General features: G+C 47.8%; 1 pseudogene; it reads left to right on the top strand.

The window, feature by feature from the left end:
* The first annotated feature begins 1,597 nt into the window (after window positions 1–1,597).
* LOC144113976 (tubulin beta-4B chain-like) lies at window positions 1,598–27,854 on the top strand (annotated as a pseudogene).

The raw sequence follows: 27,854 nt of genomic DNA, 5'->3' as shown, positions 1-27,854 counted from the left end.
TTCGTACGGATAGAATTGAACTAGCTGTATAAGTTCCGCTGCAATTCGTGAAAGCCTACAAAAACAACTAATATTCGTGGTGCCCGTCTTAATTTGCAGCCATGTTCCGCCGCAAGGCCTTCTTGCACTGGTAAACTGGGGAAGGCATGGACGAAATGGAATTCACCGAAGCAGAGTCCAACATGAATGACCTGGTGTCCGAGTACCAGCAGTACCAGGAGGCCACAGCCGACGACGAGGGAGAGTTCGACGACGAGGACGCCCTCGCCGACACTGCCTGAGACACCGCCGCCGAAATTCCCATTTGGCTTGCAGAGTTCCGATAAAATAAACGATGTATATTAGGCAAGCCAGGCTACTGGCCATGGCGAGCATTTGGTTTTACTAGAAAAAAAAATTGTTTGGTGTGACGCAACACGAAACTATATATATTCGCAATAAAGTCCCAGCATGAGTTGGAAATAACGGCGAGAGCAAGGCTGTTCTATCACTTGGAGGCGTGTAAGCTCCTGTTCTTGTTGCTTGGCAAAAAGAGGGCGCCGCTACTGATGGTGACAGCGCTCCATAGCGCCACAACGAATGCAAGTATGCTGGCGCTACCAACGCGAACGAGGACGGCTTAAAGAAGCCTCGGAGAAGTTGCATGTTATATACAATTAGCAGCTGATCATCAATTTAACCGTAGGTGAAATCTCCGCGACGTGCGGCACGAAGCGCGGTGGTTGCACCATGTGCTCGTATACTGATATTGGGAGGGGGTGGAGGATGTTCGCCCCCAATCCTCAAAGCGAGAGGAAATTTTATACAGGAAAACCATGCTGAACTCAATTTAGTTTTGCAAAAAAAAAGTCGAAGAAATGCATGGTTCAAACGGACCTCCCCCACCCCCCCCCCCCAACCGCCCTCTCCAAGAGTGACCCCTATCCACGCCCGGTACCGGTGGACCATCAGAAAAGAGTTGGATTAAATGCTTCAACGGTTGTTTTCTCATAAATGCGTTTGACCAGCGCAGCTGTTGAACGCTTTCGCGATTGAGTGTAGACCATGGTGTAAGAAAATATTCTTACACCACGGTGCAGACACTCCACCAGCACCTGTGCGGAGCGTGCTCGAACGGCTATTGGGTGTTCGCGGTGACGTACACGCGGTAGGGTCAAGACCAATTTCCCAATCATCTCATCTCACAGAATCTGAGCACCAGGCCAGGGGAACATTAGAGACCGATGGGTACGCGGCGGCAGGGGGTCGAATCCCGCACCTCCCGCAAACAAGGCGGATGGCATGCGCTAGGGCACCGCTACGGTGCACGCCACAAGTGAGCTTCCCTGTAATTAAGAGACTGCTCGAACGCGGAGTCCATAACATTACAAGAACTTCGAGAGGTCCACATACAAGCCCAGAACCTTTGATTAGGTGCTGCCGGACGACACATACTCAATCAGCAATAGGCCTGCATCACTATCTCCGCAAACAATACATCACTAAGAACACTCCCTACCCAGATCTGCACTTCGATCCATGTCAAACCATTACCGAGGAACATGCACCCCCACCGTAATCAAGGTCGGAGAAAGGCGCGCGAGGCAGCGCGACATAAATGGTATGGGGATGCGTTTGGGTGGATGCCACCTGCGATGAGCATGGAGCCACTGCGGTTGTCCGCAACCCCCACATAGCCTCCCTAACTTTCGAGCTTCCTTCAGGCACCACCCCTGAGGGAGCCGAGAAGACCGCTATTGCTCTGGCATACACAAATGTCGGTTACATCATCAGTGAGTCAAAAACAGCCATTCTAAACTGTGCCAGGAACAGGGTTCACCACCCTGCACAATCCCTGGTGCACCCCCCCACCTATTCTAACGCGCTGAGCTCATCTGAATGCTTGCGCACTTGGGAAATCCCAGCAACGAGGCCGCCGACTCCTTAGCCCGAGAGTCTAGAAGTCGGGAACAGGCGGACCTCGTGGGGAATTTCTCGAAGGAGCGTATGCACTCGCTTGCTGAGCTCACCACAAACTCCCGCGCTGAGTGCCCTCATCTCCCGCCACCCCACCCATCCCTTACTACCGCAAAGAAATCAGTCTGGCGTCCCCTGCAGACGCACACGCTACTTACACCAGCCCATCTCTATAAATTTAAGCCGGTACCCCCATATGCACCTTGTGCTCCCGCCCCAAGGCCACCCTTGCACACATCCTCCCGTCATGCCCGGCGTCCCCTCCCCCCGCCGGGCTGGTGCCTCTCCGAACCTGAGAGGACTAGGACACCTCGTTGCGGTCAACGGACCTGACCATTCAGAAGATCGTCGTCAGCCAGGCACCGTGTCACAAGAATGGATGCATTGCATTCTTGCTTCTAGGTCATAGATAAGCTTACCTATCGCCATTTTTCCTACACTGAATTATCGATATACCGGTATATCAACTATTTCGTGAACCCCTTCGAGTTTCATAATCCAGGTTCGACTGTAATATTTTATTTACGAACACACTTAAAGTGACCCGTTACAGTGGCTTTGGCGTTCAGCACCTGATCCCAAGGTCCTGGGTTCGATCCCGTCCGTGGCGGCCGCATTTCGATGTAGGCGAAATAAAAAAACGCCCGTGTGCTGTGCGATGTCGTTGTATGTTAAGGAATCCCATGTGGTCTAAAATCCGAAGCCCTCCACTACGGCGTCCCTCATCTCTCGTGTACGAACCACAATTCACAAATCGAGCGCTGAAAATGTGCGTCGCATGTAGCATCAGGCCGAACTGATCCTCTTTATGAGTGGCAGCTCTAAGTGGTTTAACAGAGTATACTGGGGGGCCCGTCCATATGCTACGTTTTCGTTTATATTAGCTCTAAGTGGGCCACATGCAAGAATATCTGGTACGGATCCAATTGGACTTATTTTTGGAAATGTGGCGGAGAGTTTGAAGTCTGCTTCACTTCCGCCACCGGTTGGCCCGGTATATTGCACTACCTCCGCAATCGGCCTTGTCTTCAACGCGTCTTTACTATCCTGTCTTTCTATCCCATCTTTCAACTTTAATACTATCTGCACGTGGTAGCGATTGTGGCTCGGCTTGAGCCAGTGAGCAGGCCTGTGCACTTTCCTTTTTTCTTCCTGGCAACACAGACAGACAGACAAACCATAGGGACAGGAACTGCCGCAACGTTTATGCCTATGGTTTGTCTGTTATGCATGCTCGCCTGCGGCCTACTTGGAGCTGCCACTTGATTAGGAAGCCAGCGGTTAACCTTTCTATAAGTGTTCCAGTTGGAATGCCCCTCCTATTCCATTTGAAGCTTGCAATTGGTTCCAAGTAAATAATGGGATATTTTCCGATTGGAAGCAAACAATTTGTTTTGTGTTGGCCGGCATTACAATTGGACGCTCCAACTGGCCTTCCAATGGGTTCAAAATATACATGGGAGGGCACAACCAATTTTAATGGCCGCCTTCTTAGATTCGAGAAACCGAAACTATGCCGCCTTTTCGTCCCCTGACGTCATACTCACATAGTTCTACCTGGATCATTCCACGCCAAACATCCCAGGCGTTACGCTCGACCATCTCCAATTTGTTCAAAAAATTCGTGGAAACATCGTAATGTGCGTAATGAAAGCCTGAAGCATTTTTGCCTAAAAAATTTATTCGTGAAGTGAGGGAAGATTGAATATTCAGAAAAAATGAGAAAACAGGCACTGCTAAATAAGCAAATATTTAGAAAACACTCCAAAAAGTTTTTCATTGACATTTGCAGAGATTCTGCCTTTCGATACAATTCGGAGCATGCTGCTTTACACGGCATAAATATTTTTTTTAATCGAAAAAAGTATGAAAATGTGTCATTTTTGACATTTTTTGTTTTAAATATGAACTTTCTCTCGGAAATTCTGGAATAGCCGTTTTGTTCCTGTAGATGTCCAGTACCTATAATAAATTTTACAGGTGATGAAACTGCGGATGCAGAAGGAAAAAAACCTAGTTACAAAAAGTGAATTTTGAGCCAAAACACTCGTTAATTTCACCCTGAGGTGCTCCAAGTAAAAATACAAACAATAGCGGATTACGTAAAACAGCTTATTGCCTTCCATTTCTGAAGTTTTTATCGAGGTAATTTTTGTTTAAAGCGAGGAAATAATTTTTGAAGTTGAGCTCTCGGGCCGTAAGTTGCGTCGTCTCTTAACGCCTCTTCACCGCAGAGCACGATACTGCCGACACTGTAGCCACGCGAAAACTATAGTCCTAGTTCTTAAGTGAGGTTTGCACTGCAGGTAAGCATGGGAACACTGAGTAGTCGAACAGGTGTTCGTGGGAAAAGATTTTCTTAACGCTGCTAGGGCGGCACAAGCCCAAGTGGGCTAGCTGTTTGGTGTGATTCTGTCGCAGTCAGTCATTCTTGTCGGCGCCATGAAAGACGTAATCAGCAGCATAAGAGCTTGTGAGACACTGATCTGAAAATGACTAGAACGATGCGGTGTTGAAACAATCCGCGACGCAGTAGCACCATGTGGTACCTGACCCTTGTGGCCGTCAGAAGCTCATGTCCGGTTGTTTCCGTTGTGATTAGTTTGTTGTATTTGATTTAATCAGTGCAATTTCTACATTAATACTCCAGCGACAACTATAGACGAGACACTATGCTGGTGAAGCACCTTCATGCGAGCGACGCACCTATGCCAACGCCTCCTAAACTTTTCAAGGCCTGCGCCCTCTCTAGTGACGTCAGCACCCGCCGTCCTACCTGGGCATTGCCATTGCCTGCGGCTGCCTCCGGTTCTCCATACCGGCCTTTCCGTCCCGTCGCCTCCCGGCTCATTTTTCCCCTCTTGTTACACGCAGCTAGTTCGTCGAGCCAGTCGCCTCGTGGTCGCTTCAGTGCTGTTTTCCTTGCGCCCGTTCTGCGACATGCAGGCTTCGACATGCCTAACAAGTATTGTGTACCTATGTGCTCAAGCAACTACAAGACGGGGAACAAGGTTCAATTGTTTCCTTTGCCAAAGGATGAACAGCTTTACAAGTGGCTCAGTGCGATTCCCCGGAAGGATTTGTGCCTACTGCCAACAAGGTACGAAGCCATTTTCTCTACATGAACAGTATTTAAGGGAGCCATGACAAAAATTAAGCTTTACCTCGATATTAGATTGTACTGCATTGGTAATGTGGTGCGTCGCACTTTTGCTATTGTAAAACAGGTGTGCGCCTTACACTTCCATGCATCCTGCCTTGAACATACCTCATCGTACACCAATCCCCGGACAGGAAAGGTGTTCGAAGTCCCTCTAAAAGTGCCACACCTGCGTCTTGGGTCAGTGCCATCCTAATTCCCTGGCTGTCCCTCGTACCTGTCAAAGAAAGATGCCGTGCCAGCAAGGAGCTCCCCAGATGCCGAAAAAATGCGCCGGGAGGCAAATGTCTTGCTCGTGCTATTGAAGTGTCAGCAGCCTGCTATCGACAAGAACAAATGCAGTGCAAATTTTCATCTCTGCATGAAATGATGGAGCGCTTAAACGTCAAGTGTGTCCCGGTTGAATGGACTATTATTAATCACCCAAACTGTAGCATGTTCTTGAATATTGCAAATGAGAGTGCGCTGGTCCGACAGTGTTCTGTTACTGTTTTCGCATATCTTCGTATCACGGCGTGTTTTCACGGCAACTCAGTGAAACGTTTAGGAGATTTTGTCGTGCCTGACGAAATCGGTGACATCAATGTCCTACTTGACATATTAAATAAGCTACAGCAGATTTCTGACGACAAAGGTTCATCTGATGGCCTTACTGACCTGATAGTAAACCTCATGGAAAAGATTAAGGAAAGCGTCCGCAAAAACAGAAAGGACTCTGTTAAACTTCTGAGGGAACAAGTGTTGTTGCTTCAGAGTGACTGCAGTACTCATCTCAAACAATGGTGCTTGCTTGCATCTGCATACTATATCTCCTCATGCATACAAGTTTTTGAGGGGCTCTGGTTGTTTGACTTTGCCGCATCCGAGTACCATTAGAAACATATGCTCCTCTTTCCACCTATCACCTGATAACGAATCAGGTGATCAGAATTTTCTTAAATACATTGGCCAGAGGTTTAATAAATTGAAATCGCATGAGAGTGCTGTTACTTTAATGGCAGACGAGATTCACGCTCAGCCATTTATGGACTTTACGAAGCCGCATAAGGTGAGGATTATTTACCCACATCTAGACGATGCAACGCGACCCATGTTTTACATCATTGACGCTGTGTAACTGTTAAAGTGTGCTAGAAATAATTGGCTTAACTAAAGAAATCCTAAAGCCAACTTTTATTTTCCTATGTTTAACCTCACTGACAATTCCGTCCACCCTGACATTATACAGTGGGCATCATTCAAGGATCTCAGAAAGCTTCACAAACTTGAATCTTCTCAGTTCTTGAAGTACAGTTATAGGCTGCCTTCAAAGGCTTTAAACCCAAGCAATTTACAGAGGCAAAATGTTAAACTAGCCTTACAGGTTTTCAACATCTTTGTGGCTGAAGCCTTGGACATGCACTGCGATTTTCCTGTACTTTCACGTGCGAAAGAAACTGCCAACTTCATCAGAATAATTATTCATTGGTGGATGGTAGTTAATGTGAAGATGCCACACAAGGGCTATCACTATCGCGACGTATACGAAGAGCCAATTTCATCGTTGAATGATGACCCCAAGCTATCCTTTTTGAAAGCCTTCAAAATCTGGTTTGACGTATGGAAATTTTATAAACACGACAATTGCACGCCACAAAGGAAACTTTTAATGCTCTGTGGCATTCAGCATATGCTCTACTTGAATTCTCAAAGTATTGAGTCTATGAGCTCGGTTTTAAGTACGTGCTACTCGGAAAAGTGCAAACAGACGGCCTAGAGAAGAGGTTTCTTCAGTACAGACAAATGGCTGGCGGTAACTACCACATCAGCATCCGACAGCTTCACGAGTGCGAAGGCAGAATTCGCCTCCAAGGCACGCTTCCTGTGATGTGCGCCGGTGACTTCAGCGACGATGAGGTCGGTTGTTTGTCAAGTGCTGCACATTCCTTCAAAATTGCTGAGTTTACAGAAGGTCTGAACAGTTTGAGTTTACGCGCGCCTGTGTTTGGCTATGTAGGTGCTTTTGTGCTCATTCTGTAATGAAAGCCCTGAACTGCGATTTCTGCCGAGAGCAGCTTGTTATGGACTGCGAAACAACAGAACATGATGATGCCGATGTTCACTCTTTGGTATCTATAGCTTGAATCGAGGCAGGCTGGAATTCCCAAGTGCATGTGTCGTCACTGTCGTGATGCACACCGGGGTAATTGCAAAAAAAGCTATTACAACCAGAGAATGCCACAATGTTTCGCCAACACAAAAACCAGAGGAATGTTGTTCAACAACTGGTTATCGAATCGCTGCCAGAGTTTGGCGACCTTGTGACATGCTTGAATGGGCACGTCAAAAAGTATGCTTTTTTCTCGCACGCCACAAGCCTGGTCCAACACTCCATGTTAGCATGCGCTAGCTGCAAAAAATATCACTGTAATTTTTTACTTACTAAAGTTAACTTTTTGGTTACCAGTTTACTACTGGGAACAAAAGTTTCCCGGACGAGAGTTCTAGGAAAAACGTTTATTGTAGATCCACCTCGCTACCCAGTCGCCTGATATTGTATGAAGGCAATAAAGGGACTATGCAACGAATAAAAAGTCACTTGTAAATGTTTTCAATGCATAGAAATGATGCTAAGAAGCATTCACACCAAGTATGAGTCTTCAGAACTGAGCCAGCAATTTATTATGAACTTTTAAAAACCGTGTTTTTCAAAATTCGCGGGCCGATTGGTGTACTCGCAGTGACCAATTTTGGAACTAAAATCGTAAAAACGAGCAAACGCGGTTCGTGTTCTCGCCTGCGCTGACGATGTGGGCCCTCGCCATTACACAGAAGTTCCGTATGGTGTTTGGCGCCAATGTTAGTTTTGGGAAATTTCCGAGGTGTCGTTCTGGACCGCGGGGCACGAATTATCTGCAGAGGTGATGATCTGCAGTGTTGGGGAACGCCGCAACAGTAGGATCCTCACCGCTCGCCAGAGGTTGTAGAAATATACAACCAATAGGAAATGCGTGGAACGAGCTGCAGCTGCCCATAGCTACCAAAAAACGTGCAGTAATTGATTTACCCCTCGAAGTGACGGTATTATCAGAAACCCGGTGGCGGCCTGAAGATGCCGAGCATCTGGTCGAAAGATGCTTTTGTGACCATTAAAAAACTGTTGAATCACCGGCGGTGCTGACATTCGAACCCAGTACGTCCTGTGTATACGGGGCATATGCTGTATGCTACCAGGCCCTCACTGCGATTTTTGAACAGGAACTCCGATTTCGCGAAACCAATGAGTGCACTTTTTGAGGACGTCCTCATCTCGTTTTTATACGTAAATATTTGTTTCATTTCTGACTTCCTTCCACCAGGAGTCCGATCCCTTTTATTTGGATTACTCGCAGCCAACTTTGTTAAAATTGGACTGGATGTGACTGGAGGCAGTTCTGAAATGAGGTGCAAGAAATGAGGTGCATGTAAACGTACCACCTGTTGCAAAACTTCTTAGGCCGATGCACCCGTGGCCGGAATATGGTCGCACGCGTACGGTTTCGTTCATTTCTTGGCGGGAACTTGTGAATGTCAGCGGAATTCGTCCTCGACATTTTAAACGGCAAATCTATATGCCGTATCAGGGATCACCGTAACACTATTCGCGCGCACTAAGGCCACGGACGCCATGACCTGCGAACTGTCGCAACATGTGTGCATGCGACGCAGCAGCCGTCAGGCACGGCCGCCTTTGTTGGATACATGCGTCTGCTTATCTGAAAACAGCGCAACGGACGCGGACAATGACAGGAGTGGACACAAACTCAGCAGTATGCGTCCACTTTTGTCATTGTCCGCGTCCTTTTCGCCGTTTTAAGATATGAAGAGCCAACAAGACCGCACCTCTACCACTGTATGCTTATCTGAATTTGGAGATGATAGGCGTCTCGCACCTTGTGTTCTCTTCTAAGCATTTATCCATGTTTAAACGTTTTTCGCGCCAAAAGAACAAAAACAAAAAGGCATGCCGATAGCTTATTTCTCTTGATCGTTTCTTGCGGCAGAGGTGACGTGATGGCGCAGGTACCATTCAGCGATTGGCTGAATTTTCTTTCTTTTTTGCTTTAGCTTGCCCTCATTAACGAAATGCTCTTGCTTGACTTGCGCGTGTTCTCGGCACCTGTAGATTCTCGTCCGCGAGGGGGCAATACTGGGCAAGCGAGTAACGTAAATGATGGCGAATTTGAAACCCCGCCGTGGTGGCTCAGTGGTTAGTGCGATCGGCTGTTGGAATCGAGGACGCAGGTTCAATTCCAGCCGCGACGGCCGCGTTTCGGTGGATGCGAAATGGAAAAGACCCATGTGCTGTGCGATGTCAGTGTATGTTAAAGAACCCTGGGTGGTCCAATTTACTCCGTGCAGCTAAAGGCGTTTGGCTCTGCAGCAGCAGCTAGGCAGGAAAGGGACACGTCCTCAGCCCTAGCAACACCGCACCGTCTTTTCAACTCCCCATTTAACTACTCCGCTCTCATAACCCGGATAACGAAGAACGCACTCCACACGGCACGGGTACAAACGCCGTACTCTTTCCTTTTCGTGCTTAGCCCCTGCCTCATGAAAACCGACCGAAGCGACTGGCTGGAGGGGCTTTAAGAAGAGCATTCGCCGCTACATTCTTGAGTTTTAACAGACTATAGTTGTGTTTTTGGCACATTTCTCTCGACACATACTATTTCCTCATTGAAAATTTTGTCGAGAAGTATGACGGACGAATACAGTATGTGTTCTAATAGCATACCTACTGTGCAAACGTAAGTTTTATCAAAGGGGCTGCGAATGCTGATCATGATGATAGCATCACAAACGCACTCCCAATGGTGCATGAGCGCTCGAAAACGTTCTGCTCTGTCGTGTAACGCAGCGGCATCGAAATGTTTTCGTCATTATGTCTATGTGCCTTTATGCGCATGCAGACATGCCCCATGTGGCGACCCCACAGTTCCCTGTTCGGTGGCGCTCGTCTGCTCCGCATGCGTTCAGCATTAGAAACTGCGTGGCAGACTCGCTGGCAATGTTCCAGTTCACGCAACGGTACTAAAATACTGACGGCTGTAAAGAAAAAAAACTGGTTTGTATTTTTCAGGCGGCAAGTATGTTCCCCGTGCCATCCTCTTCGACTTGGAGCCAGGAACCATGGACTCCGTCACATCGGGACCTTTCGGTCAACTGTTCAGGCCCGACAATTTCATATTCGGTAAGCGTCTCTTTTAGCTTCATATCTCCGTTGCTGTTTTAGCATGTACTGATCAAGTTCAGCTCAACGTCATCAGCTGCACGTGTGTGCGCAAAGGTTCGTGGGGAGCCGGGCTTAATTCTAGCCGTCCCTAGCCGGAAGTTCCTTGCAGCAGCTGCTCTTAGCCCATCGTAGTGTTCGTTAGGTCCAGCCACAGCTTAGGGTTAACAAAGGTAACTCGATTTGCTCGTACCTGTGCTCATAATCGGCATTCATAGTCGGCTGTATAATCTTGGCTGTTTCCACTCTTTCGGTGGCAAATTAGCTGCGTACAAAATACAAGTGAACAGCAACTGAGGCGACCATTGCAACACGAAGCTTGCTGCCCTATGCGCCTGACATACGTTCCTGAGCGCTGAGTTTCCATCTTAAAATATGAAAAGTTATTTTATAAGGTCGGCGAATTTGGTCTGAAGACCGCTTCACTATCATGCGACTGAAGAAAGATTCGCGTAGAAACAGGAAAGGTTTCAGCGCAAAGCGCCTTAGCGGCTACCTTTTTGGTCAAAGCTTATTGGCTCAAAACAGCGGCTCCCAGCAGCGCGGGGATATGCAGGTGGCGTACATATGCGCGGTAACTTTCGCAGGCCAGAGCGGCGCCGGCAACAACTGAGCCAAGGGCCACTACATTGAGGGCGCCAAGTTGGTGGACTCCGTGCTGGACATGGTGCGCAAGGAGGCAGAGAGCTGCGACTGCCTGCAGGGCTTCCAGCTGGCCCATTCCCTGGGCGGAGGCACCGGCTCCGGCATGGGCACGCTGCTCATCTCGAAGATCCGGGAGGAGTACCCGGACCGCATCATGAACACCTTCAGCGTCATGCCCTCCCCCAAGGTGCGCATTCGTCGTGACAGCTTCCGCGCCGCCGGCACGTGTCTGAAGCCAGGACAGCGTCAACACCAGCGAGACGCAAACTTTTGTGGAGGAAAAACGCTAAGCCGCCCGTGCACTGTGCGATGTCAGTGCACGTTAAAGATCCCCAGGTGGTCGAAATTATTCCGGAGCCCTCAACTACGGCACCTCTCTCTTCCTTTATTCTTTCACTCCCTCCCTCATCCCTTCCCTTACGGCGCAGTTCAGGTGTCCAACGATATATGAGACAGATACTGCGCCATTTCCTTTCCCCAGAAAACCAATTATTATTATTATTAATATTATTATTATTATTATTAAACTGCCGTCAGATATGAAGGCTTCACCACGTCCGCATGTGGTGACCTCAGCGAGCTTTCTTTCTTGATGTCTACCTACTACGGTGGTATCGACACCGCACTCGCTCGTGAAGATGCGAGACTTTACGTCACCCACCGCTGCTGCCAAACGAATGGCGCGAAAACAGCTGCAGAGTGCAAGCGCACGACGGCTGTGACCTTAAAGGGACCATGAAATGGTATATACTGAGGTTAGGAAAAGCGCACGAGCGATCGCTATTCCATCACTCGTCACCGAACAGGAAAAAAAGTATAAGCTAGCTTCATTAAAAGACTACAGACATGTAAATTTAGTTGCGCGTTTTATTCTTCCATATGATGCTTTAGGCATTATAATACATGGATCATCGTCTGGTATTCGCATACAACTGCTAAATCACTGATTACTGAATTCCTTCCCTCATGCTGTTTCGGTTTCATCAAGCGAACGATGGTTGTGGCATGTAGTTCGACTTTAGGTCATGTGAGGCACAAAAAAACTGCAATATAAACGCTGACACGTAGTTTTAATTCACTGTAACGCTTAAACAAGCCTGCTTCAAGAGCTGGAATGAAAACAAACGACGTATCAGCAGTCATACTGCCGTTTTTTTCCTGCCTCACGATACTCCAAGTCCAACTACGCGTCACAGCCATCGTTCGGTTGATGAAACCGAAACAGCATGAAAGAAGAAATTCAATTCTATATTATTTATCGGTCGTAGGCGAAAACAACGCGGCGATACATGTATTCTAATGTCTAAAGCATCATTTGAAAGCAGAAAACATGCGAGCAAATTTTTGGTGTCTACAACCCTTTAACACCGAAGATATCGGCGCATTAAAAATGATGCTTCTTAGCTTCCCTCAACTCTTACACAACGACGTGCCGAAAAAAAAATGGCTAGCGGTTTATCATTGCTAAGCACGAAATAGTGCGCGAAAGCATGGTGGGCCTCCCAAATTTTGGGGGTGGGCCAAACCCATTCTGGGGGTGTCGCATGTCGGTCCCGAACGTAGGTCAATTTTCAAATTTTAGGGGGTGGGCCAACTCTTATTTTTGGAGGTGGGCCAATTTCATTTCGAGACGAGGTGAAGCCTGTCTTCCACCTGAGCACAGCCAGATTCACCGGCAGTCGAATTCGGTCAAGGTCATTCGAAGGGCAAATTTCGGGCGTCCTAACCATGTTTGGGACATTCTTCATGTGCCATATCAGGGCCGCCGTGGTGGCTAAGTGGTTATGGCGCTCGGCTGCTGGCCCGAAAGACTCGGGTTCGATCCCGGCCGCGGCGGTCGAATTTCGATGGAGGCGAAATTCTAGAGGTCCGTGTACTGTGCGATGCCAGTGCACGTTAAGGAACCCGAGGTGGTCGAAATCTCCGGAGCCCTTCACTACGGCGTCCCTCATAGCCTGAGTCGCTTTGGGACGTTAAACCCCCATACACAATATACACCATCATGTGCCATACCATGTGTTGCTGTCCTTACCCTGCAGGACCATCCCCAGAATTGAGCTTCATTGCCATGCACACGCATTTCCTTACTGAGTCTGGCTGAGGCTTCATTTTCTCCGCGTGAGACATCGTCGAAACCGTTAGGGGTTGGCTAGGATTGCTTTCGTGCTAACAGAAAACAGGTCGGGGCTGCGCAATCCCGCCCACGCCACCTGAGCATGCCCAATGGGCAGTGGGCGTCAGGCTGCCCACTGACATCTTTGGGGTAGGAGCGGCTAAGTATAGTGTGCTAAGGCAAAGAATGCGAGGTGAGCGGTCGCCCTAGCAGACTGCGGGTCAGTGCGAGCAGCGATTTAAATAGAAATTGTAAATTATAGACATGCTGCACCATCATCGTCACCATAAGCCTGACTAGGCCCACTGCAGGGCAAAGGCCTCTCCCATGTCTCTCCTATTAACCCTGTCTTTTGCCAGCTGCGGCCACCGTATTCCCGCAGACCTGCTGCATGTTTGCAAACAAACAAGGTGTCACTGCAGTCGCTAGCGGGCTCGCGGTAGGCTTGTAGGCGCGTTGTCGGTTTCTGCGAATCACCAAGTGGTTGATGCTGTTGATGCTTTGAACTTCGTAATTTCTCGAAGTGCACAGGCTCGCGTTGACCACGTACGGCCTATTCAGAGATATTGTTTGGCACTGTGTGTTGTATATATGATCAGTTGCAAACAGAAAGCGTTGCTGCCGTTGATTTCTACGCTAGCCGTGGAATAAAATAACCACTTTTTGACGCTCTGTACAAGCCGGAATAATTCCACTTCGGGATAGCAGTGAGGAGAAGCTCTGGCGTTGTTTCGGCGGAGCAGACGTGCGCTCACCGTCACTTGACACACGTGCCGCGCAGCGAGGCAAGTGGGGACAGCGTCGTGTCTCCAGTCTCCTCTGTCGCGTGTAAGCGCTGCTTTTCGCCACAAGATCATGCACCAACGAGGCCGATTTGTCACCTTATTAAAATGGCCAAACTGATCGCAATTTTTTGTGCAGTAGAAATTTAGAAAATTACGCTTTTTTGATGTGCGGGCGTCGAAGATTGAGCGAATCGCCCTTCTGGTGGCCTCGGCGCATCGCGAATTCCACGGGTTTCCGACGGCGGTGCACCACTATCTTAGTATCCCTTGGAAGCGGAATGATCAGAAGATCAGATGTTCCATTGATTGCAGTGCCGCATTTCTTTGACCAAAAGAAAAAGCTACGAGGGTGAACGAAGCAAACGAGAGAATAAACTTTAAGGTTGGTTTTCTCAGCTTTCACGTTTTCTACGATTGGCATCACTGATCCCTTCGTAATTTCGTAACGAATAAAAATAGAATGATTCTATTTGCTGCGAATGAATCCTGAGACGTTGATTTATTTATGGTTTTGTTTATGAAGGTTTAACGTCCCAAAGCAACTCAGTCTATGAGAGACGCCGTAGTGAAGGGCTCCAGAAATTTCGACCCCCTGGGCTTATTTAACGTGCGCTGACATCGCGCAGTACACGGACGTCTAGAATTTCGCCTCCATCGAAATTCGACCGCGGCGGCTGGGATCGAACCCGCGTCTTTGGGGTCACCAGCTGAGCGCCATAACCACTGAACCACCGCGGTCCTGAGAGATTGAGTAGTGTAATAAATCTGACAATTTTTTGTACACATGCAGTAGCATGTTGAAGTTATTTTTCTAAGAAATGTGTTCACGTAAATATGCATGCTAGAGTTTAACTTTTGTTTGCATACGTACTTTGCATAAAAAAAAAACAGTAGCGTCATCACACAAAGCAGGGCTTTGTGAACATGCTGGCATAAAAAATTTGCGCACTTTCTACTTAATTATTCCACACTCGATGACTTGACGACGGTGTTAATTATAATAACCCAACATCTGTACCAGCCAGCTGAAAATAAAGCACAGCACTGAAATTAGCATAAAAAGTTCACAGTTGTGCCAAATTTGGTTACATCTCATGCATAAATAACGAAAATACTTTCAATTTCCGCGTCTCCTCTCAATCTCGCTGCATTGTTTCACCCGACAGTTTCTGTTAGTGTACCCCCTAAATGAAACGTTTGCATAGCCGCCGCGGTGGCTCAGTGGTTATGGCGCTCGGCTGCTAACCCCAAAGACGTGGGTTCGACCTCGGCCGCGGCGGCGGTCGAATTTCGATGGAGGCGAAATTCTAGAGGCCCGTGTACTGTGCGATGTCAGTGTATGTTAAAGAACCCCAGGTGGTCGAAATTTCCGGGGTGCTCCACTACGGCGTCCCTCATAGCCTGGGTCGCTTTGGAAAGTTAAAACTCCATAAACCAAACCAAACCAAACCGAAACATTTCCCTAGCAACGCAGGAGTCTGATTGAAAGACGCAGGGGCTCAAGCCGAAAAATTCCACTCGCCTGCAACTACGTGTGCTGGACGCAGCTTCGTGTGCTCTCATCTATTTGCGCTAGCTTTATGAGATACTTTGGAGGCCGTTGTCATGCAATGGCAAAAACGAAGACAAAAGCACGCTGCAACTGGAAACGAGGAAGAAGAAACGAGGAAGAAGATATAGAAGCATTGACGATATAGGAGCATTGACAGGCCCCCAAAGCACGCGCAGGGCCCTCGCTGAAGACTCGATCGCCGCCGGCCACCAAAGACACTGGGCGCTGTACCGGTGCTACGAAGTGAGACATCCCCGGGGTTCCTCTTAAGAGCTCTGTCTCGACGCGTTCGTCCTGTTCATCGCTGCCCCGACGGCTCTGCTCTGCTGGGAACGTTCGGCTAAGTTTCGGGTGGCTGATTGTGGCATTTTCTCTCTGCGTCTTTGCGCGGTAAGGCAGTAAGTCCGGACTATGTCCACCCAGTCTCCCGGCCAGGGGAGTTCCCTCTGGTCGGCTTCTCTGTCAACTGATCTCCTACCGTTGGAAGCTTTTTTGCGCAGTGGTGTCGGCAGTATCCCTGTCGCGCTGGTGCCTAGGGATGGTGGTGCTATCAGGATGAACAACCCTGGTGCTGTTCGGGCTGCTCTCCAGTCGAAGACTTCTCATTATGAGTCAATCTCAGAGGTTCGCCAGTTTGGACGCGGTGGCATTCTGTGCAGATCGCCAGACCTCGCCTGTGTAAGAGATTTACTAAAATCCTCATCCTTTGCCTCCCTTCGGGTAAGTTCTTTCATCCCTTCTCATCTGGCGTGCACGAAAGGTATTGAACGAGGTGTAGACTCTTCCCTGTCTCCGGCAGAGACTCTTGAGCTTCTGTCGGCTGCAGGTGTTGTTGCTGTGCACCGCTGTAGCCGGGATGTAAACAACGTGCGGATGCCCACTGAATCAGTGATTGCTACCTTTGCCGGCACTTCCTGCCCATCTTAAATCAAGGCATGGCCTCTAATTATTCGAGTAGACCCATTATCATCTCGGCCTCTGCAGTGTAACAACTGCTGGCGCTATGGACATAGCGCTGGCGGTTGCAAATCCAACTTGAGGTGTTGCAACTGTGGGGATGGTCATTCAACAAGCACCTGCACTGAGAAGAATAAGAAGTGTTGCCTTTGCGGTGGTGCGCACTCTGCAAACTACTCAAATTGTCCCTCTCGAGCTCAGGAAATTCAAATTCTGGAAATAATTGACAGGAAACGCTGTTCGCGCCGTGACGCTATTTCAGAGGTCAAAGAACGTGCCCACGGTTATGCCGGTGTGACCGCTCGGCAAGGTGTCATGTTAGACTCAACGCTGTCCCAGGCAATTGCGGCTGCTGTGGAGGCTTCGATGTCTAAAATGGTAGAAAAGATTGTCGCAAGTGTGTCGGAGTGCTTTACAAACGTTCTAGCGTCTCAGATTACACATGCCGTGCAGGCTAGTTTGGCACCTCTTTCGACAACAATTCCCTCTCCTCTTATCCGGTCTCAAATTCCAGTAGCATCACAACCCCAGGAGCAAACTTCTGTCACTGCCGCTGTACCTACCTCGGGTACTTCGAGGGATGTTGATATAATGTATGATTCCGAGATGGTGGAGCCTGATGCGCGGCTTCTTAAGCGCAGTGGGTCCCCCATGTCTCATTCGTTGTCTTCTCAGGGCACCCAGCCCAAATCAAAGACGAAGCAGCTTGGCACTAAACCCAAGGATACCATTTTGGAGCAGGCAGTTGCTGCTGCTAGACTTTCGCAACCATAGCCTCGTTGCGAGTTCTGCAGTGGAACTGTCGCTCTATTCTTTCCGCTTCCACAGATTTACACTGCCTTTCTACTCAGCTTAATCCGGATGTCTTAATTCTGCAAGAAACGTGGCTTTCAACCGACAAACATTTTCATATCAAAAATTACCGGTCATTTCGCCTAGACCGCCAGTCAAGAGGCGGGGGTTTACTAACTTTAGTCTCTTCAAAATTTTGCCACAGGGCTTTGGTATCTTTTCAACAAATGTCTCCTGACTGTGAGATTTTGGCAATAGACTTTGTACTTCCTGGGTGCTCTCCATTTTCAATAGCAAATTGTTATTTCCCCAATGGAGTCCAGGATGTTAGACTTCTGGATTTTTTACTCGTAAACTGTAAAAACCCAGTTCTCGTGGCTGGGGACTTCAATTCTCACCATGTGTCTTGGGGTTTTAGGACTAATTCGTGCGGCAAGCGCCTTTGGGACTGGGTTTCTGATCACAACCTGATGTGCTTAAATTCAGGATCGGCCACTTATCTTCGCTCACACACTCAATCTGTTTTAGATCTCACGTTCATTAGTCCTGCAATTGGCGTAACGAATTGGTCGACAGTTGATAGCGGCACTTCAAGTGATCATATACCTATTCATTTTGATATCATATGTGGTGTTACTCCGGCGTCTTCTCAGTTGCGGTCACATGTAAATTATGACAGATTTCAGACGGCGTTGCGCTCTGCCCTTGCTCCTGTGTCTAACATCGCCGAGGTCCACCAGTCAGCAAGCATATGTCTGGCTATTGAGGAAAGCCGTAAAAAGTCGGAGTTCCTGGTGAGGCCAATAAAAGGGAATTCTTCTAACTGGTGGAATGCGGACTGTACAAGAGATTACAGGCGGAGGAAGGCAGCATGGAAAAAGCTTCTTCATAACCAATGTCCGAATAACTGGAGTGATTATAAATTTATTGCAGCCACCTTTAAACGCACAGTTTCTCGCGCAAAGGAAGAATATGACTCGGAACACTTCGATTATCTTTCAAAGGCGGGCAACCGACGTGCACTATTCGGTTTTCTACGGTCTAGGAAACAGCTCATGTCCTCTCATAATTTTCAGTCATTAGTTATGTTACCTGTAGAAGCTATCCAGGCGGTTGAATTAATAGCCACAGGCCTGCAAAAGCGGTTCTCGTCTTTCCTACCTATGCGAACATTGTTGTTTGCACCAGTCGTACCAAATGATAATGACTCACAAGTAAATCTATCAGAGCTTTCACAAGTTGTCCAGAGATTGCCAGCTGCTGCTCCTGGCCCTTATGGTGTTACCACAAAGATGCTCAAGATTCTATTTGAAGAGTCTCCCAACTCCTTATTGCACCTAATAAACTACTCTCTCAAACACGCTTGGATACCTTCTGAGTGGAAGCTGTCCAAGGTGATCCCTTTACTTAAAAATCAGGGTGGAGGCTATGAATTGGATAATATTAGGCCAATTTCTTTAACATCAAACGTGGTAAAGTTGATAGAAAGGTTGTTACTAATTCGGGTGTCAGCCATTGTGGACCGCAAAAGTATACTCAGCCCGTGCCAACTCGGTTTCCGGCCACGGTGTTCGATATGGAATATACATGCTGATCTTGAGAGCAGAATTCTCCTTGCTCGTCGTCAACGCCTGGTCGCGGCTTTGGTTACGTTAGATGTCGCCAAAGCTTACGACAGTGTAGAACACTCCATCCTGATACATAGGCTACAGTCTCTTCAATTTCCAGATTATATAGTTGCATGGATATCTGCATTTCTTCATAACAGGGAATTCTTTTGCGTCCATAATGGTGTTCATTCAGAGAGGTATAGACAAACGCGAGGTGTACCGCAAGGAGCTGTTCTTTCTCCTGTGCTCTTTAATATTCTGTTAAGCTCAATTCCTCTCCACCGCCATGTACGCACTTACGTCTATGCGGACGACATTGCGTTTTTTGCTGCTGCGCCGGATATACATTCTCTGTATGGTCTGTTGCAGTCATATTTGAATACACTTGAGCACTGGTTGAGCGCATTACACCTGAAGTTAAATGTTGGCAAGTGCGCTACTCTTGTTTTCCCTCTATTCACTCCTGTAGTGGTCTCTCTCACTTGCCAGTTAAAAATAATACCGCAGGTTCAATCCCTAAAATACCTAGGGGTCATTTATGACAACAAACTCACCTGGCGACCTCACATTGACCATGTCGCGGCGAAAGGGGCTCGTGCCGTGGGCATGTTACGGAGATTATGTCATCACCGGTACGGCATGCGCAGAGATGCGCTATAATGTATGTCAGGCCAATTTTAGAATTTGGATCAGTGTTGTTTTCAGGCTCGGCTACATATAAACTTCGCCCTCTCGTCCTTTTAGAGAGGGAAGCACTTCGCATGTGCCTCGGCCTTCCAAAATGTGTGGCTATCAATGTGCTGTACCTTGAAGCCCGCATTCCGTCTCTCTTATCACGACTTCAATTTTTAACTGTGCAAACTTACCTCAGGATCTATGAATCCCATTTCCACCGTTCCCAAAGCATTTTCTGTTCTCAGCCGACCTCCTTTTTTGGTGTCCCCTGGTCTCGTTTCAATTCCCCTCAGGTAGTGTTTGCGCAAAGATTACTTCAGCCTTTAGATGTAAACATTTATGATATCCTTCCTGCGCTTCGGAATGGGCCCACTATCCACATTGTTTTCGACGACATATTCCCAAAAAATGCAAAACTTTTGCCACCGAGTATTCTAAATGGCCTTCTAGAAGATCATCTGAGGACCCTACCAACCGATATAGCAATAGCCACTGATGCATCGCAATGCAATGAAAAAGCAGGTGTGGAAATATTTTGCTCCCATTTAGACTGGTCCTTTTCTCTGCGCCTTCCAGATTTCACCCCTATTTTTCAAGCAGAGTTTCTAGCAGTTGTACTTGCTCTACGCAAGCTAGACCCCTCTATTACAGCAGTTGCAGTAATTACTGATTCTTTATCTTTGTGTTCGTCCCTCGCTGCACAGGTTGACGGTCCCATTTTATCAACTTTCTTATCCCTACTTCCTCCGCATTTGAGTCTTGTTCATTTAGTATGGGTTCCCGGCCACAGCAGTGTGACAGTAAATGAGATTGCTGATAATCTCGCAAAGGCTTCCCTCAGCGGCCCCGTGTTGCCAATCATCCCGGCTACAGCCTACATTACAGCATCTAGATTTCGGCGACGTGCGTTTTTAAGCTCGCAAGACACATCACTTTTAACATCGGCGGATTATGAGCACCTTAAATATTATTGGAACAGGAAAATTTGTTGCTCTCGGCAGCTTGAAGTATCACTGACGAGGCTACGCTGCCGCATCCCCCCTCTAAATTTCTATTTACACAAGTCTGGTTTGGCGCTCTCTCCCCTTTGTGCATTTTGCCGTGAGCCAGAATCCATTGAACATTTATGGCTGTATTGTCGCCGATTCAACTCACTGAGAAAAAGGTTGCTGGAGGAGCCCTTGCAGCATCTTGGCCTTAGTTTGAGCAGCCCGCTCTTGCTATCATTTGGCGCCACCACATTTGGGTTCAGCCACAGATCTGTTTGCACCGCTGTTCAAAATTTCTTGATAGAATCTCACCGACTGCCTTGCTAAGTGTTTCAACCTTTTCTTTTCTATCAATTATTACATTTTGACTAAATCATTATTATTTAATCACTATCTTTATTATTATTCTTAAAATTTTAAAATCAAAACACTCATCCCTTTTCTGTTCATGACGAAAAATTCACCGGTGTTATGCTCCCACGTGCTTTTCCTTTTTGTTAACTGCGTTCAGGTGAATAGCCACCCGATTCTTGGCCGATCCCCCAGTGTGGGTATGTGCCATCTTTTGATCGGCTAAAACCAAAAACAACAACAACTCGGTAAAGAAGAAGAAAGGGCCCTTCTTTTCTTTTTAATCACTCGTAAATTTCACCCAAGGCAAAATAGCTTGGCACCATTTACCCTGTTCTATGGGGTCTCCCCACTGAACCCTGACCAATCCCCCGTCGTGGGTATGTGCCATGTCACGAAGGCAACAACAACAACGGCCCTTAGTGTCCATTGTGCTGATACGACCCGACGCTGTTCTACGGCTGTTCTATGTCGCCTCCCGCTTCATCTGGCCTCGCTGCTGAAGCGTGTCTTGGTGCTGCTGATCCTGTAAACTCCTGGTGAGGCCGTTCCGCGAGTGGGGGATTTGGCCAGGTTTTTTCCCTTTTGGATGTAGGCTTCATGTTTCTTAGGCTTACGGACATGGCTATGTCTTCCTCGGGCACAGGTCCAGTAGCCTGGTTCGCCAGTTTGCCTAAATTCTTTTTGCCAAGCGTATCCCTGTGGCTCTGGTCCCTGTAGGAGATGGTTTAATTAAGATCAAAAACTCTCATATGATCCAGGAGCAGCTGAAGGCAGCGACTATTCGATATCTTGAGATTTCCGAGGTTCGACAATTTGCCAAAAGAAGAATTCTGTGCAAATCACCTGATTTGGATTGTGTTGCAGACTTGCTGCAGTGCACATCTTTTGCCTCACTCCCGGTGAAAGCGTTTATTCCCGAGCAACTCGCCTGCGTAAAAGGAATAATCCGCGGTGTGTATCCCTCCGCTACGCCAGAAGAAATTCTTGGACTTCCATGATGCCGGTGTGGGCATCCTCTCAGTTTACCGCTGCAACAGAGGCTGGAGGCTCTCGTATTCCAACTGAGTCTGTTATAGCAACTTTTGCGGGCTCCTCTTGCCGATTGGAAATCAAAGTCTGGCCCATTGTCTACCGTGTTGACCCACTGCAGCCCCGTCCATTACAATGTAAGAACTGCTGGCGTTTTGGTCAGAGTGGCAAATCTTGCAAGTCGGCAACGCGCTGCCGCGTTTGCGGCGGTGCTCATGCTTCAGACGTCTGCACTTCTAAGTCTGATCACGCAGCTGACGATCCCACCTGCCCAAAGCGTGCCGATGAACAGTGTGTCTTGGACATTATTCAGCGCGATAGGTGCTCGCGCGCGGATGCTTATGCCCTATTTGATTAGAAGCATTGTGCTTTAAAGGTGAGCGTGCCCTTGGCCGGTTGGAGAGGATCAGCAACAAAAAATTTTGTATGAGTCGGGACACTTTGCTGTTTCTGTATAAGACCTGTGTACTTGAATTTGGCTCTGTTCTCTTTTCTGGGTGCACAAGGTACAAGCTTGAACCCCGGTTTGTTATTGAGCGACGCGCTTTGCTCCTTTGCTTAGGTCTGCCTAAATCAGTTGCTAACGCTGCGCTGTACTTGGAGGCGCGGATACCTGATCTAAATTTGCGGCTCAGCTTCTCACTGTGCGGACGTTTTTAATGTCTTTGGAGCCTGTTCCTGAATTGGCTAACCCTATATTTACAACGAACCCATCTCTATTCTTTGGTAATTTTTGGCCTAGGTATAAGCTTCCTCAGGTTGTGTTCACTAATTCCCTGCTGTCAAAAATTTCTGTATCAATAATTTCTGGAGTACCAGTTAACCACCGCCGGGCTGATACTGTAGTCCCCTTTGACGACACCTTCCCAAGGAGTGCTAAGAATCTGCCTGCAAATGTTTTAAATGGGCTTATTAAGGAGTGTCTGGATAATTTCCCTAACCATACTACCGTTTTTACAGACGCCTCCCAGAAAAATGAAAAAGCAGCCATAGGCATTTACTCAAGGGCTCTTGAATAGAGTTATTCATTTCGGGCTCCTGACTATCCCCCTATTTTTGTCGCCGAGTTTCTGGCCATTGAGTTGGCCTTAATAAGGAATCCCTGCAGTATCTCTCAGGTTGTTATACTTTCAGACAGCCTTTCCGTCTTGTTAGTGCTCGAAAAATCGAGGGATTTTCCTATGAGCCGTTCCCTTCAATTTCTTGTTCCACCACATATTACAAAAGTACGCTTTCACTGGGTCCCTGGGCACTGTGGCATTGCTTCTGATGAGAGAGTTTATTTTTTTTGCAAAGTCCGCCCTTGGTGGACCTATTGTCCCGTTCACCCCTAATACTGTCTACTTGACTGCAGCCAGCGTCTCCAGTACTTGAGCCATGAGCCTCTCCTTGCTGCAGCGAATTTTCAACACCTGGCATTTCCTTGGAGTGCGCGGATGTGCAGTTCAAGGCAATGTGAAGTGTCCACGACCCTACTGCGCTGCAGAATACCGCGACTAAATCTCTACTTATGTCGATCAGGGATATTTCTGACCACCCTCTCTGAGTCTGGCGAAATTGAGTCCACAGATCACTTTTTCCTCTTTGCGATTAACTTCTCGCCGTAGAGCTTACTTAGAGAACCCCTCGCTCGACGGGGGCTTGCTCTATTTATTCCGATTCTCCTCTCCCATGGGGCAAGCGCCAAGGGATATGCATTGAAACCAGTGTGCGATTTTATTTACGAATATATAATTGCATCAGGTAGATTCCTCTCCTAGAATGAGAATTCCCTGCTTTTTCATTTCCGTTTTTCTTTATTCTTGATTTTTAATCAAAATTCGAGTCTAGGTCACAAAATTATCCAGTTACACCACTCTTTGGTCATGAGTGCGTTTGTATCAGCATTGCACCCAGGCCAATCCCCCGCCGTGGGTATGTGCCATTAAGCCTGAGGTCATCATCATCGTCATCAACTCGGGCAATGCGATCGCGGCTGCTTCTTTCCAAACAAGCTTCGCCATCATGCACCGCCTCATGAAACAGCTTATGACATATGATGCAGTGAAAAAGCACGTGGCTTTTAGCACACGTACAGAAACATGCCAACGTGGCCGTGCAGAAACGACACAATTTAGCAGACTTCTTTCAACACAGACCAAGTAATTATGTCGGCCATATTAAGAAATGGTCTGAAGTGAATATTAAGTGCCATGAACGCGACTTTATATGATCGTATAACTTCCACACACGTTTAAACATTATCTGCTATCAACAAAAGACCGCATTCCTTGGTGGTGATTCAGCCTGTCAGCGCCCTGTGAACACCCAAACGGCTCGACGTGATAATTACGTGCGCAGACATTTGTGTTTTTTTTCCCTTAAGCAATTATAAGCGTACTATGATGATGTTCAGGAGAATGAACGCAACTCCCCAGCTACGAAGTACATTGCCTTGAAGCGGCGATCGAGGCCCAGACTTCGCGCTTTACTACCGTGGCCCATTCCTTAATGCGGTATCTATCAGCGAGAAACATCGAGGCGCGGGCATGATGCAGTTGCGCAGTCCCGCCAGCAGCTGCAGCAGCTGGTGGGCACGGGCAGGCGGAACCTATTTTGCCTGCCGTGCCAAAGGCGCTACTGACATCAGCGCCACCGCATCTGCATGACGTCGGGGCGTGAAGGAGGTGTGTGTAGTGTCCACGCAGAGCTTTTGAATTTGACTCGAATTAATACTGACAAAGGCCACCTCTACTGATCGCTGCCCTAGAATTTGACCATCAAAATAATTTCTTGTCCCTTTAATGCTCGACAATGGTAGCGAGAAATCGAAGAATCACAGTGCTTAAAAATGAGAAAATTTTTCTTGTGCATAGATGTAGGCTTTGCTCCACGTCGACAGAAAGTGCGAATTCAAGCGCATTCAAAACTGCAGGTCTCCGACACCGTCGTCGAGCCCTACAACGCCACCCTGTCCGTGCACCAGCTGGTGGAGAACACCGACGAAACCTACTGCATTGACAACGAGGCGCTATACGACATCTGCTTCCGAACCCTGAAGCTCACCACTCCCACATACGGGGACCTCAACCACCTGGTTTCTGTCACAATGTCCGGAGTCACAACATGCCTCAGGTGAAGAAGCTTTCTTTTCTCAGGGATCGTAGTCTATTACTGTCACTCGACATCTCTATATGCGAAGCTGTAGTGAGTGGCACCGATCACTGCCGTCGAAGAATGGCCCGATGCCCACAATGGCCACAGGCGCTTAGGCCTGCAAACTACTTCACCACACCTGAAGAGGGAATAGCTTGTGTTGTGTATAACTTCGTAGCACAATTGGGGACATGAATGGCGCGGCGCCTGCAGGCCCTTGTTCGCGGTGCTTAACGCAAGAATGGCCCGATCCCCACAATGGCCACAGGCGCTTAGGCCTGCAAACTACTTCACCACACCTGAAGAGGGAATAGCTTGTGTTGTGTATAACTTCGTAGCACAATTGGGGACATGAATGGCGCGGCGCCTGCAGGCCCTTGTTCGCGGTGCTTAACGCAACAAAAAAAAAACAGTCTTAAAGCAACTTAAGTAACCATACACACGCAGGTTTCCCGGCCAGCTGAACGCTGACCTGCGCAAACTGGCTGTCAACATGGTGCCCTTCCCGCGTCTGCACTTCTTCATGCCCGGCTTCGCACCACTCACGTCCCGAGGCAGCCAACAGTACAGGGCGCTGACCGTGCCAGAGCTGACGCAGCAGATGTTCGACGCCAAGAACATGATGGCCGCCTGCGACCCCCGCCACGGCCGCTACCTGACGGTAGCCACCATCTTCCGCGGCCGCATGAGCATGAAGGAGGTCGACGAACAGATGCTTAACGTCCAGAACAAGAACTCGAACTACTTTGTCGAGTGGATCCCGAACAACGTCAAGACCGCCGTCTGCGACATCCCACCCCGTGGCCTGAAGATGTCTGCGACGTTCATCGGGAACAGCACGGCCATTCAGGAGCTGTTCAAGCGCATTTCAGAACAATTCACTGGTCAGTCATTTATCAGAATTGCTCGAATTACATTCTACTCATAGCACAGCATGCAGTTCACACGTACAATCTGCAGTTGCATAGAGCGCCTACTTCATCGTTCAAGGGCAACTTTGGGATTATTATTTTTTTTAATCTTAAGGTGGCGCTCCCGTAATATTGCTTAAAGCCCTTTCTGTTCGTTGCAATCTGTTGTTAATAGAACTGTGAGTAAAACAATCATCAAAGAGCAAAAAGCAGAAAACCTAAACCAAAACAGGGGTGTGTTGGATGCGGTGTTCTTTTGTGACAAAGATGACGTCACAAACAGTGTCGGCAAAACTTTTGTACGCGCATTTCACTGACAAACCACAAGCTGCAAGGAACGACCCCGTTCATTAAACATCTCAGATGACAAGCGCGACATTTCCCTGTTCACCAAGTGCAGACCGTGTATCAAGGAGGGGTAATGTTTCCGACGTTACAAATTTAGCAGTGCCCGTAAAAATCACTCATAAAGAGGTAACGAAGCGGCCACCTTTAAAGAGACTCTGAGGACAAATTCAAGTTGGCCTGTATGGAAATGTAGCAGCGTTCTAATTGCGAAAGACACTTTTATCACTAAAAAACGGAGCTTCTACCACTAAGGCTAGGCGAAAGGGAAAGAGATGGGCATTTGTTCCCGTGCCGTGGGGAGTGAGCTACCTCAGACCTAGAGTCACTCTACTCAGACCTAGATACCCTACACAATCTCTAGAACTTCCCCCATTCAACCCTGCGCACCTCTAACCCGAACAGTGGACAACCCAAACGGGGACAAAGGTCCGTCCCCTTCCCTAGCCAGGTAAAGGTCAAAAAATGAAATACAGATGCCGCCATCACCGACCGTTTTTGCAAGCAAACTACAGTGCTTCAAGAAATTTCTTCCTTTTTTGTTTTTTGGTCGTGGATCCCTGAGGCTAGTCTACATCGCTATTCACTAAGCGGTAGTCACGAATTTCGCTTGTCTTGATGTCACGAGTTTGAATCGAGAAGCGGGAAAATTTTTAAATCCAATTTTCTCGACATAATGCGTATTTTGTTGCCGGATAAACATCTACATACCCCATAAAGAGCCGAAAATCGATTTTTACTAAAAGCAAATGTCGGATGTAGTTACGCCCTTTAGATGGCGAGCGTGTGTGAGCACTCCCTCCTCACGCTAATCCGCGCCGCCGCTCAGCATACAAAAGAAAACTTGGATTATTCCACTTCTGTTGCAAGTTTATGCAGGCCTATTTTTGGACGTCATCGCTCAATCCGATCCTCATGATCGAGAAAGGCGCTTTTTGAAATCGGATACTCAGGAATTATGGACAAAAGTATTTTTAAGCGGGAAGCCGTTCATGAACGCAGTTTTCTCGTATAATGCAAGATTTCACTAAAACAATCAATATATCCGCAGATCACCCGAGGCAGTCTCTTATTCTTTTTTCTATTCACGTTTTCGCTATCTTCAAAAGCGTTCCGGTGCGATCGCTGGAAACACTTTAAAAGGAAGATTTTGCTACATATCAGAATAATGAACCATTACCTTCAATATTTCCTTAACAGTGTCTTACAATTTTCTAATTTTCAAAATTTTTGCCGGAGAAAGCTGGACTTGTTGGCGCAGAAACAAAAATCCGAACAGCTGGGTAACTTGGTGGAAATAATTCGGACGGATAGAATTGAACTAGCTGTATAAGTTCCGCTGCAATTCGTGAAAGCCTACAAAAACAACTAATATTCGTGGTGCCCGTCTTAATTTGCAGCCATGTTCCGCCGCAAGGCCTTCTTGCACTGGTACACTGGGGAAGGCATGGACGAAATAGAATTCACCGAAGCAGAGTCCAACATGAATGACCTGGTGTCCGAGTACCAGCAGTACCAGGAGGCCACAGCCGACGACGAGGGAGAGTTCGACGACGAGGACGCCCTCGCCGACACTGCCTGAGACACCGCCACCG

Source organism: Amblyomma americanum, chromosome 1 (genome assembly GCF_052857255.1).
Source record: "Amblyomma americanum isolate KBUSLIRL-KWMA chromosome 1, ASM5285725v1, whole genome shotgun sequence".
NCBI lineage: Eukaryota > Metazoa > Arthropoda > Arachnida > Ixodida > Ixodidae > Amblyomma > Amblyomma americanum.
Note: the sequence above shows the minus strand (reverse complement) of the source record. Positions and strands in the feature narration are given on the sequence as shown.